Genomic DNA, 13,827 nt, shown 5'->3' on the forward strand with positions numbered 1-13,827 from the left:
TAGTGATGCCTGTAGCCAGGCATTCATATTTTGTCCTGGGAAAAGCACTAGCCAATATATTTTTTGTCTTCTGCATGTAGGGTATAAGAGGCTTGCTGTGATCTTTCTGTACAAAGTATCCAACTCCAGAACTGAAGTCTGCAGCAGAGAACAAAGGTTAATTTCATGTCTCCCCAAATCCCAAATAAACAGATTTCTACTTTAAGAACTTGGGCATCTAGATAACTTCATCTAACTAAGTTGCAAAGGATTAAAATAAGCTCTATTTAAAGCTGGAGGCATATTACCTGACTTCAAATTATACTCCAAGGCTCTAGTAACCAAAACAGCATAGTACTGGTATAAAATAGGCACAAAAATAAATGGAACAGAATAGAGAACCCAGAAATAAAGCTGCAAATCTCCAGCAACTGATCTTTAACAAAGTTAGCAAAAACATAAACTGGGGAAAAGCCACCATTTTCAATAAATAGTACTGGGAAAATTGGATCACCATATGCAAGAAAATATAATTGGACCTCTATTATTCATTATATTTAAAAAATTAACCCATAATGAACTAAAGGCTTAAATGTAAGAACTGAAACTATAAAAATACTAGAAGAAAACCTAGCAAAAACTCTTTTGGACATTGATCTAGGCAAAGATATCATGGTTAATAACTCAAAAGCACAAGCAACAGAAACAAAAATAGACAAATGGGAATTAATTAAACTAAAAAGCTTCCGCACGGCAAAAGAAATAATCAATACAGTGTACAAGTAGCCTGCAGAATGAAAAAACATATTTGCAAACTATGCAACCAACAGAGGACTACATCCAGAATTTAAAAGGAGCTCAAACAATTCAACAAAAACAACAAAAAACAAATAACCTCATTAAAAAGTGGAAAATGACTTCAATTAACATTTTTTTTAAAGAAGACACACAAATGGCCAAGAAGCATATGAAAAACTCCTCAGCATCACTGAGCATCAGAGAAATGCAAATTAAAACCATAATGGGATACTATCTTACATAAGTCAGAATGTGGCTATTATTGAAAATAAAAAAATCACAGATGTTGGCAAGGTTGTAGAGAAAAGGAAACACTTACACACTCTTGGTGGAAATTAGTACAACCTTTATGGAAAACAGTATGGAAATTACACAAAGAACTAAAAGTAGAACCCCCATTGAATCTAGCAATCCCACTACTGGATATTTACCCAAAGGAAAAGAATATATCAAAAAGTTACTGGCTCTAACATATTTATCATAGCAGCATTCACAATAGCAAAGATATGGAATGGACCTGTGTCTGTCAACAGATAATTGCATTAAAACACGTGGTAGACATACACAATGGAATACTATTCAGCCATACAAAATGAAATCATATCTTGTGCAAAAGGATGGTTGGAACTAGAGGCCATTATCTTAAGTCAACTCAGAAACAGAAAGTCAAATACCACGTGCTCTCACTTACAAATGGAAGCTAAATAATACATGGACATAGAGTGTGGATTGATAAACTATGGAGGCTCAGAAAGGTGGGAGGGTGGGAGGGGGTGATGGATAAGAAATTACTTAATGGGTACAGTGTCCATTATTTGGGTGATGGCTACACTAAAAGCCAACTTTACTACTAAGTAATATATCCATGTGACAAAACTATATGTTAAATGTATATTTATAATATATATTATATTAAATTTATATATGTTATATATTAAGAAAACATGTATTAAAACAATGACACTTGGACTCTACTACAGATCATTGTCTGCATCTGGGATAAATTCTGGTTAGATACGTTAAGAGAGAAAAGAATTCAGCCAGTGTTAAAGATTGTGGCTGTAGGAGTAATCCAATTTCCCCAAAGACTTTTTCATCTGTGGATTAGAGATAATGGCCAATATAGGATGACACCTGGAATAAGCAAAAGCTCCTCTCAATTTTTTGTGTCTCATTAGCTCTATCCCTCAAGAAAAACTTAATTCGTTAGAGCCAGGAACTCATTGGCCCAATCACCTTCAACTTTTAACTACAAAATCCATGGAACATTCTGGAATATTGAACAAAGCTATATCAAATTTTGATTGCAACAACACAAGTTCTTATGAGAGATGGTCTTAAATTATCTCTATCAAACATATTCTTACTTCCCTAAATACAGAGGTAGCTAAGCAATTTTAAAAATGCTCATTGGTCCTTCAAATTACATAGGATTTTGAGGGTTTTTTTCCCCCTAATTGTAGCTGTTACCCTGGTAATACAAGTTAATTTAGATTCTTGAAATGAGATTGAGTCAGGTTACCTTAAACCACGGAAATAGTTTTTTTGAATACGTCTACTCTATCTGTTGTGTTCTTACTGGGAATAATGAAAGATAAGGGCATTATTCACAAAGACTGACATGCATAATCAACTAAGCATAATATAATGTACAATAAAATGTGTGCTAGAAGAGAGGTGCTATGAGAGTAGAACAGAAGGAACATTTACTTCTGATTAAAGCATTGGAGAAGATTTAATTACAATTACATTTAAGCCAAGATTAAAACATGGGTAATATTTAGCTTAGTTGGAAATCATAGAAAGAGTGTACATGGTTCAAAAAAAATAAGCAAAGTTACAGAAGAACTCAAGAGTGTGGAGAGGAGGTTTGGAGAACCACGAGCCCTTGGACTGGAGTTTATAATTCTGGTTAGAATAAATTGAGAGGTGTGTGGGGGAAGATAATTTAAGTCACAAATTATAGATTTTTGATCTGGAGGCCTCAGAACTTTCCATTTTGGGAAAGACACCCCATCTCAGGATATTGAATAGGGATACTATGTGAGTCAGCCTCTATTTTGAAAAAGTAAACCTTAAGGATCTTGCAAGGTGCATTAGAAGACAGAGAGGCTAGAAACAGACCAATTTAGGAGTCTATGGAATAGACCAGACAAGGGATTCTGAGTGCTTGGATTTGGTCATTGGCAGTGAGAATGAAAAGTCTGGATGAACATGAAAAACATTCTTGAAGGTGAATCAAGAAGACCCTAGTAACTAATTAAAATTGTAAGGTGGACAGGTGGACATAGAAAACAAATTGTTTCAGAAGTTCATAACTGAAAACATAATAGCAACATTAACAGACATACAGAGCACAATGAGTCAAATAGACTTTGGCAGAAAGGCAGGTAGTTATAAGACATTGAATTAGGAACATATGTGGGTACTCGTATGTATAATGGTTCTGTGAGTCAGCAGCACAGAAGATAAATTGAAATTGTGACTGAGTCTTGGAAATATGCAATTTTTAATTTTTTTTCCAATCCTTTTATCTGACACAATCTGCCAAAGGGACTTCCATTTCCGCCTACAGCATTGACTCCCCAGTATGTATCTGCTGAGTTGCAGCCCCACATTTTAAATTACTTCTTTATTGCCCCACCCAGACATTTTAAAAACATGCCAAACTCAACATATGCAAAACTGATGTCATCATTTCTAATCCTCCAATCAAACCCGCTCTGAAGCCTGAAGAAATTACAGTGCTGGTGAATGCCATTACTATTATCAACCTGGATACTAACAACTTACCCCACAGCAACACGAAACAAAACATATACACAAGCTTGTGAGTCATCCTAAACTCCTCTCCATTCTGATATCACTAGTCTAGATCCTAATCCTTTTTTTTTTTTAAGAATTACTGAAATAAATTTCTACCAGAGGCTCTTTTCTGTGGACTTCCAAATCCACTCCCCGTACAGGTACCTGAGTGCCACATAAAGTGGCGATATCATTATTTCACCTTTAATCACATTATACTCTTTTTGTTCATGTGGCTTACTTTGTTCCTAAAGGAAAGAACAACTACATTGTTGTTTTTTTTAATGATTACTTTCTGGAATAGCGATCCTCAAAAGTTTCTGAATAAACAAAACTATTTATGTTTAGAATAACTAATATGAAATGGTAGTTGAAGGTGTGGCAGTGGGGAATGACCAAATGTTAAGAAAAAACAAGATAAGCAATACAACTTTCAAAGAAGGAAATCAAAAGATAAAGCTGTGGAGGATTTTAAGAAATGAATCATCATAAAAGAACCAAAGGGAAATAACATTTAAGAGAGGAACATTTTAAGAAGGAAGACTTGTTTACTTACCTAATCTCTGTAAGCAGTAAACTATTAAGACTCTCGTAACTTTGCTGCTTCCTCCTTTTGTCAGCTTGATGTTTTCTCTTCCACTTTTTCTACCAGCCACACGCATATGGCTGTTGTCCACAGTTCCGTCCTTCGCCTGCTTCTCCTTCCACTCTCTACCATCTCCCTGGGAAATCATTTTCATTTCTGGATATAAACTATCACTGAGGCACAATGACTTCTAAATCCGTATTCCTGGCCCTCTTTGTTTCTACTGACAATTTCTGCAAGATTACATGTGTCCACACTTCCAAAATGAAGTCAGCTTCTTTCCCAAATATGCTTATCTTATTCTACAAATCTTGTTTACTGTAAGCATTTCTTTTATTCCACAAGCATAAAATATGCTTTATTCTTGATTGTGTTTTTTCTTATACTCCAATCCATATCAGTCACCAAATTTCATCAACTCTCTCTTCTAAATGTGTCTTACATCTTCCCTACCATCTCCACTTTTACTATGTTCATTCAGTTCTTCAGCATGATTTGTGTAGATTATTACAGAGGCTCAAAACAGGTACGTTCACCACAATCTCTCCCAATCCAAAGTATCCTTCATATGGTTGTCAGAGATAATTTTCTAAAGTGGAATGTGAAATACTCTCATCTGTTTTTTTTTAAATAAACAAATAGAACCATCTTAGCTCTATAATGATCAGAGAAATAATTCCAATCTATTAATATCTTATAAAAGGACTTCTAAAATATGACTGCAACTATATTTTTTAGAAACATCTCCAGATGCTTTGTCTACATCACAAAACAAATAGAAAAGTTCTCAAATTGTCATACTCAACATGTTTTGTTACATTGTCATGCCTTTGTAGAATATGTATACTTATCCGGGAATTCTTCCCCTGTCCATTAATATGTAGCTTCTTTTTAGAAAATATCTGCTTATTCATGATGAATTGTTTTAAATGTCATCCTTTTTGTAAAAAATGTTTAGATTTAATGTGTTTGTTTGTTTTTGAGATGGAGTCTCATTCTGTCACCCAGGCTGGAGGGCAGTGACATGATCTCAGCTCATTGAAACCTCGCGTCCCAAGGTTCAAGCAATTCTCTTGCCTCAAATTCCCAAGTAGCTGGGATTACAGATGCCCACCACCACACCCAGCTAACTTTTGTATTTTTAGAAAGAGACGGGGTTTCGCCATGTTAGCCAGGCTGGTCTCGAACTCCTGACCTCAGGTGATCCGCCCGCTTTGGGCTCCCAAAGTGCTGGGATTACAGGTGTGAACCACCGCACCCAGCTAGACTTAATGTGCTAAATCCAACTTTTCAAAGAGAAAAGCCTCTAGTTTGTAGTTAGAAGCTATGCCTTCTTACAGATTTATATCTGTGATAACCATTTAAATTGTGATCATAATAAAAGGTATCTGTTCAAAAGAAAATTACCTCTACTTTTTCTATTCTCTGAATTATCTCACTGGTATAGTGTGAACCTCTAATTTCATGTGCTTTTCAGTGAATGTTTGCTTTTGTTTCACTGCTAAGATGAAATGAAAGCCCATAGTTTTGTATCTAATACATATTTTTGTACCAAAATGCATTGCTCAGAGCTAATTTGTATCAGATGTTCAGCCATTAGATAAACTAGCATTTCTTGACTGCAGTGAAATCTACGAAACTGTAGCCAAGAAATTGATCCCTTTTTTTTACTTTATTTCGTCTTGCTAAGAAAATTAAAAAGAATAAGCTTTGCCTTATATTACTGTTGTCCTTATACTGCTTTTCCCATCTGAAAGCTATGATACATGTTTAACAATAAGCAAATGGTCAAGAAACACACCATGCAGGGACAAATTCAGTCTGCAGATGACAATCACTGCCAAAATGCCATCTGAACCACGATAGTTCAAATTTTGGCCTGAGTACCCAAAAAGAAAGAAAACTGTAATGCAGACGGGGAGCAAGTGAAACCCAATCACGCTAAGCATCACAATTGTAAAGTCAAGGTGAATAAGAAGAAATGAAAAGCTATTCATCGAAGCTGCCTCCACATGGGACAAATGATTCTTATGCTTGAAATAGATTTAAGTGTCCCCAAACAGCAATCTCACTCTCGCACAGGAAATGAAAATAAAAGCAAGCAAGCAGCCAGTCAGAAACAGTCACCACCTTCTGGGTACAGCCACTTGAGAGCTGGCAGAATATGCAGCTCTGTCAGATCCATGCAATTATAAAAACATTTGAATAGGAATACTTGAAAATGATCTTTAACTCTAGTGGGATGCTGAAATGACTTTTTTGAACTTTTCTCATTTTTCTCAGGTTTTTTTCTGACTCTGTAAGGTAAATTATGACCTAAATGTTTCATGCTTGGCTTTCTGGTTGGATTTGGGGGCTTATCGTAATTTTATTTGTATATGTTGAGAGGTTTTAATAAACTGTGTCAACTAGAAAAACAGTGGGAATCTTTGTTTCAGATGTAGAGTGGCAGCCTACAGGCTTGAGCTGTTATTTGAAATTCCATTGAATTCTAATTGTTTAAAAGAGGTAGCTGTTCATACTTTATTAATGTTTACTAATTAAAGACTGTAATTCTTGACATCCAAGTATTATATAGCTGTTAAAGACATGGAAAAATGATTGTATTTGAACTCAGACAACTGGGCCTGTTTATTATATTATGTTTGTCTGTTTTCATGTGCATGTGTGTCTGTGTGTATGTGTGTGTCTGTCTGTCTGTTTCTCTGTGTATGTGTGTATGTTTAGTTTTAATTAGATATGTCACTTAGCAGCTATGGTAACATGTGTAAATCCTGAGATTCTGTCTTTTTGAACTTTTAAAATAGTTGTCTATTAGCAGTAAACCTTGGCCTACTCATATCACAGACCTTTTTGGGGGGAAAATCATGACAGATCATGTGTTAGGTCAGTTTGTAAAAACTAAATTAATAGACACATGAAATGCATTGCTATTTAGAAGGCAGCGTTAGAAGTCATGTGACTTATATTCTAGTTTCTGTTCTACCACTTACTTGCTTTATGGCCAAGGTGAATCAGTTAACCTTTATGTGACTCTGTAAAAGGAAACTGATTTTTGTAGTTGATGATTACTTCAAAGAAGCATATTTATTTCCTTTTTCTCTTATAATTCTTGGGTAGTAGTTACAGTAATAACAAAAATAACTGTCACTTATTGAACACAGACTTCAAGATTATATTACCAAAAGGTTAAGATTAGAATTAATGAAGACCAACCATGATCTATTTGTGGATCAAATAATTATACACATTTAATATCTTGATACAGAGTTGACTCTTACTCCTAGCCTTTGTTCATAGTTCGTGCAGTCTAAGATATTTTCACATATTACAGACGAATATGTTGATTTAATTATGGCCCCCTTAGGCTCCATGCCACCAAGGGCACAAATTTGAAATTTGTGACAGAATTTAGATTTGTGATTTGGTGAGAGAACAGGGCAGCTCTAACTGATAATATTAATAGTATTAATTAATATTTAAGAGAGCACATACTCTATTCCAAGTAGTCTTCTAAATAGTTTACATGAGTACACAGTTTCATCTTCACAATATGCCTAGGAGATAAGCACTATTATTTTACATTTTACAGATGAGAAAACTGAAGAACTGAGAGCTTTAATTCACATAAATAATAAGAGACACAACCTAGACATGATCTAAGGCCATTGGACTCCAGTTGAGCCACTGGCCTCTACCATCAGCAAGCTATGATCTAACTGCTTAATTTTACTTAAAAATATTTGTTAGTTTATGCCTAAAATAATAATAATAATAATAATAATAATAATAATAATAATAACTTAGTCTAACTCTCCTACAGGTGAATTTTTAATATTCCAGGGGTACTTGAAAAAGAATATTGAAGTTATTATATACATCTCTGTCTTTGATGATTTGATGGAGATATAATTTCAAATAATATATTCCAGTAGTGCATATGATCCAGGAAGGGAGGCAGAGCAAGATGGCTAAATAAAAGTTTCCACAAATTGTCCTCCCCTGAGAAACAAAAATTTAACAACTATCTACACATAAAAGCACCTTTATAAGAACCAAACCTCAGGTAAGTGATTACAGTACCTGATTTTAACTTCATATTGCTGAAAGAGACACTGAAGAGGGTAGGAATGACAGTCTTGGCTTGCCAATGCCACTCATCTCCCTAGTCTGATGGCAGGGAGATAATCCATGCTTTTGGGAGAGGGAGAGTGCAGTGACTATGGGACCCAGCATTGGAACTCGGTGCTGCCAACACCAGGCAGAACTCAGGTGGTGCCCATGGAGGGAATATTTAGATCAGCCCTAGTCAGTGGGAGATTGCCCATCCCAGTGATCAGAACCTGAGTTCTGTCAACCCTTGTCACTGTGGCCTTAAAAGCTCTGGGGTTCTGAATAAACTTGAAAGGTAGTCTAGGCCACAAGGACTGCAACTCCTAGGAAAGTCCTAGTGCTGTGCTGGGTGTGGAGCCAATGTCCTTAGAGGACATGTAACCTTGTGATACATCAGCTGGGGTGGATAAGGAAGTGCTTGCATTACCCTTTCCCCAACCACAGGTAGTGCAGCTTGCAGCTCCAAAAGAGACCTCTTCCTTCTGCTTGAGGAGAGGAGAGGGAAGAGTAAAGAGGACTTCACTCTGTAACTTGGATAACCGTTTAGCCACAGTACGATGGAGCATTGGGCAGAATTGTGGGGTCCACGTTCCAGGCCATAGCTCCCAGATGACATTTCCAGACACATTCTGGGCCAGAAGAAAACCTGCTGCCTTGAAGGGAAGTACTCAATCCTGGCAGGATTCATCATATGCTGACTAAAGAACCCTTGGGCGCTGATCAGCAGCAGTAGCCAGGGAGTGTATCCCATGGGCCTTGAGTGAGACTGTGAAATGTATTGGCTTCCAGTGTGACCCAGAACATTCACAGCTGTAGTGGCCATGAGGAGAGACACCTTCTGATTGAGAAAAGCAAAGAGAAGAGTAAAGGGGACTTTGTCTTGAGCTTAGGTCTCAGCTTGGCCACAGTGGGAAAAAGCACCAAGTGGGCTCTTGAGGCTCCCAATTCCAGCACGTGGCTCTTAGATTGCATCTCTGGGCCTGCTCTGGGCCAGAGGGGAGCTCACTTCCCTGAAGGGTGAGTCCCAGCCCTGGCAGCATTTACCACAAGGATACTGAAGAGCTCTTGGGCCTTAAGTAACATTGGTAGGACCTTGGCAGTACTCTCTGTGGGCCTGTGGTGATTGTGGATACTGGGAGAGTCCTCTGCCTGAGGAAAGGGGAGGGAAGAGTGGGAAGGACTTTGTCTGGTGGTTTGAGTGCTGGATCAGCTAAAGTAGAATAGAACACCTGATAGATTTCTAGGGTTTCTGACTCCAGGCACTGACTCCCAGATAGCATCTCTGGATTCACCTGGGGAACTCATTACACTTAAGTGAAGGATATAAGTCTGGTTGGCTTTACCACCTGTTGACTGTAGAGCCCTAGGGCCTTGAGCAAACATAGGCAGTATCCAGGTAGTAGTTATAGTGGGCCTTGGTCAAGACCCAGTGCTGTGTGGGTTTAAGGTCTGACCCAGTGCAATCCCAATGGTGGTGGGCACAATGATGCTTGTGTCACCCCTCCCCCAGCTCCAAGCAGCTAAGCAGAGAGAGAGAGACTCCATTTGTTTGGGAGAAAGTAAGAGAAGAGAACAAGAGTCACTTCCTTGTACTCCAGATAATTCTTCTGCATCTTATTCAAGACCACTGAGGTGATGCCTCTGTGGGTCTGCAAGAACCACAGCATTGCTGGGCTTGAGGTACCCCTAATGCAGATACAGCTGCAGTGATCACAAAGTTAGATCACAATGCCCAAGTCCAAGTCCCTTCAAATGCTTGGAAAGACTTTCCAATAAGGTCAGGTACAAACAAGCCCAGATTGTGAAGATTACAATAAAGACTTAATTCTTCAATGCCCAGACACTGACAAACATCCATAAGCATCAAGACCCATCCAGAAAAACATGACCTTATCAAATAAACTAAATAAGGCACCAGGGACCAATCCCAGAGAGACAGAGATTTGTGACCTTTCAGACAGAAAAGTCAAGATAGCTGTTTTAAGGAAACTGAAAGAAATGCAAGATAATACAGAGAAGTAATTCAAAATTCTACCAGATAAATTTAACAAAGAAATGGAAATAATTAAAATGAATCAAGCAAAAATTTTGGAGTTGAAAAATGTAATTGACATACTGAAGAATGCATCAGAGTCTCTTAATAGCAGAATTGATCAAGTAAAACAAACAATTAGTGGGCTTGAAGATGAGCTATTTGAAATTACACAAAGAATATTAAAAAAAATGATGCATGACTACAAGATTTAGAAAATAGCCTAAAAAGGGCAACTCTAAGAGCTATTGGCCTTAAATAGTTAATAGAGAGAGATACATAAGTAGAAAGTTTATTCAAAGAGATAAAAATGGAGAAATTTCCAAATCCAGAGAAATATATCAATTTTCAAGTACAAGAAGGTTATGGAATACCAAGCATATTTAACCCAAAGAAGACTACCTCAAGACATTTAATAACCAAACTCCCAAAGGTCAAGGATAAAGAAAGAATTCTAAAAGCAACAAGAGAAAAGAAATAACATACAGAGGAACTCCAACATATCTGGTAGCAGACTTTTCAGTGCAAACCTTACAGGCCAGGAGAGAGTGGTATGACATAAAGGGCAGAGGGAAGAAAATCTTTACCCTCAAACAGTATTTCTGGTGAAAATATCCTTCAAACATGAAGAAGAAATGAAGACTTTCCCAGATAAACAAAAGCTGAGGGATTTCATAAACACCAGCCCTGTCCTATAAGAAATGCTAAAGGGAGTTCTTCAATCTGAAAGAAAGGGATGTTAATAAACAATAAGAAATTATTTGAAGGTACAAAATTCACTGGTAATAGTAAATACACAGAAAAACACAGAATATTATAACAGTGTAATTGTGGTGTAAACTACTAATATCTTAAGTAGAAAGACAAAAAGATGAACCAAATAAAAGTAATAACTACAACAACTTTTTAAGACAAAGACAGTACAATAAAATATAAATACAAACAACAAAATGTTAAAAAAGTGGGCTGACAAAGTTAAAATGTAGCATTTTTATTAGTTTTCTTTTGCTTATTTGTTTGTTTCTTGTTTATGCAATCTGTGTTATCATCAGTTTAAAGTAATGGGTTATAAGATAGTATTTGAAGTCTCATAGTAAACTTAAATCTAAAAGCATACAATGGATAAACAAAAATAAAAAGCAATAAATTAAACATACCACCAGAGAAAATTATCTTCACTAAAAGAAGACAGGAAAAAAAGAAAGAAGAAAGAGAAGAACACAAAATATCCGGAAAACAAATAACAAAATGGCAGGTGTAAGTCCTTACCTTTAAGTAATAATATTGAATGTAAACAGATTAAACTGTTCCATCAAAAGACATAGAGGAACTGAATGGATTAAAAACATGACTCAATGATCTGTTGCTTACAAGAAGCATACTTCACCTATAAAGACTAACATAGACTGAAAAAGGGATGAAAGAACATATTGCATGCAAATGGAAACCAAAAAAGAGCAGAAATAGCTATACTTAGGCAAAATAGATTTCAAGACAAAAACTATAAAAAGATACAAGAAAGGTCATTATATAATGGCAAAGTGGTCAATTCAGCAAGAGGACATAACAATTGTAAATATTTCTGCACCCAACACTGGAGAACCCAGATATATACAGAAAATTTTATTAGCATGAAAGAGAAAAATAGACCTCAATACAGTAATAGCTGGAGACTTCAACACCCCACTTTCAGCATTGGACAGATCATCCAGACAGGAAATCAACAAATAAACATGGAACTTAATCTGCACTACAGACCGAATGGACCTGATAGATATTTACAGAACACTTCATCCAATGGTTGCAGAATTAACATTTTTCTTCTCAGCACATACATTATTCTCAAGGATAGACCATATGTTAGGCCACAAAACAAGTCTTTAAATATTAAAAAAATTAAAATAATACTAGTACATATGACTTGTATAACTACAATTGTGTACATACTTAATTATAACAAACTAAAACTATATACAATATATAGTGTCTTTAAAAACTGAATTTTGTTGCAAAGTTCTTATAGGAAATTTTTTTAGAACAGAAATGTGACCATTTAAGGAGAAATTTTCTTTTTATATTTTATTTGAGAAACTTTTATCCTGAAAAGTTTATAGTCAGTTTTCAGTGAACCCAGATACGTTTTGGAACTAAAACTCTGTGTTCATCTTTTGGTGTGGGGTTCTAGCTTTTGGGCACCTAGCTCAGCAGCACCATAGCCATAGTCTCTTGATTTAATGGACATATCTGAAAACCTTAGAACATATGCTGATACAACTTTACCTTTTTACTTTTACAACCAATCAGCAGTTATTGTTTGTTTGTTTTTGCTCTTGTTTTTGTTTTTATTTTTGGTAGGATCTGGCTTTGTTGCCCACGCTGGAGTGCAGTGCAAAACTCTGCCTCCCAGGCTCAATCAGTCCTCCCACCTCAGCTTCCCAAGTAGCTGGGACTACAGGTGCGTGCCACAACACCTGGCTAATTTTTGTATTTTTAGTAGAGATGGGGTTTCACCATGTTACTGAGGTTGGTCTTGAACTCTTGAGCTCAAGCAATCTGCCTGTCTAGGCCTCCCAAAGTGCTGGGATTACAGGCACGAGCCACTGCGCCCAGACCACTCAGCAGTTTTTAAATTAATTATTACTGACTTCTTGCCAAAATTTTCCTCGTGATTTTTCCAAACTTTTTTTACTTTTCGTAAGTATTTAACTTTTGGCAGACTTATTTATCTCCTTCTTAAGACAACTGAAGTTATTTGATGCCTAATCCACTAATTTCTCTGAACTCCAAATGTAAAACTGGCAAACTCTCTTCTATGTTTGCCAGTTTGGTCTCTCAGTATGCCACGACCATCCACTCTACACTTTACTGGACATCTATTTAGCAACTTTTACTGCTGCTAGGAAAAGTTTGGGCAAAACCCAGCAGGAAAGATAATTATTTTTAGATTTTTAAATATGAAGAAGTTGAGATTAAGAGTAGCTAAAATATTTTTCTCAAATCCTAGAGTGAATAAAGGAGAAATAGGATTAAAACCAAGGATTTTCTCATTTTCAAGACTTTCCTTCCTTTATCATTACCTCTTTTTCAGACTACCCATAACTCAGTCTTATCTCAGTTTTTCATTCTCTACTATGCCTATTTTTACATGCTTACAGCATGATTGAACCTTTCCTACACACACACACACGCGCGAAAATATTCTTAGCCCTTTTCTTTTTAAAAAGTACCTCCAAGATTTTGTGACTGTCTCTTGCTTGGCTTTATGTGGTATTTCCTAATAATCGGGGTAAAATTATGCACTTTTGGCAGAAATACTATGTAAGTTAATGTATTGCTTAATAAATTATATCAGGAGGTACATGCTATTGGTTTGCCCAATTTAGTGACACTAGATCTGATTGCATAAGGAAGTGCCCATCAGATTTCTCCACTATAAAATTGGTAATTTCTCTTTCTAATTAATAAGTAATCTGTGAGCATTACTTGGAGGCTATCATGTTCGTCAATCTTTTAC

General features: G+C 36.3%; 1 long non-coding RNA gene across 2 annotated transcripts in view; it reads left to right on the forward strand.

Moving 5' to 3' along the window:
• The window catches only part of LOC129042931 (uncharacterized), a 304,280-nt gene that overhangs the window by 87,167 nt on the left and 203,286 nt on the right, over positions 1–13,827 (forward strand). The gene's annotated exons all lie outside the window — the stretch shown is intronic.

The sequence above is a fragment of the Pongo pygmaeus genome, chromosome 7 (genome assembly GCF_028885625.2).
Source record: "Pongo pygmaeus isolate AG05252 chromosome 7, NHGRI_mPonPyg2-v2.0_pri, whole genome shotgun sequence".
Taxonomy (NCBI): Eukaryota; Metazoa; Chordata; class Mammalia; order Primates; family Hominidae; genus Pongo; species Pongo pygmaeus.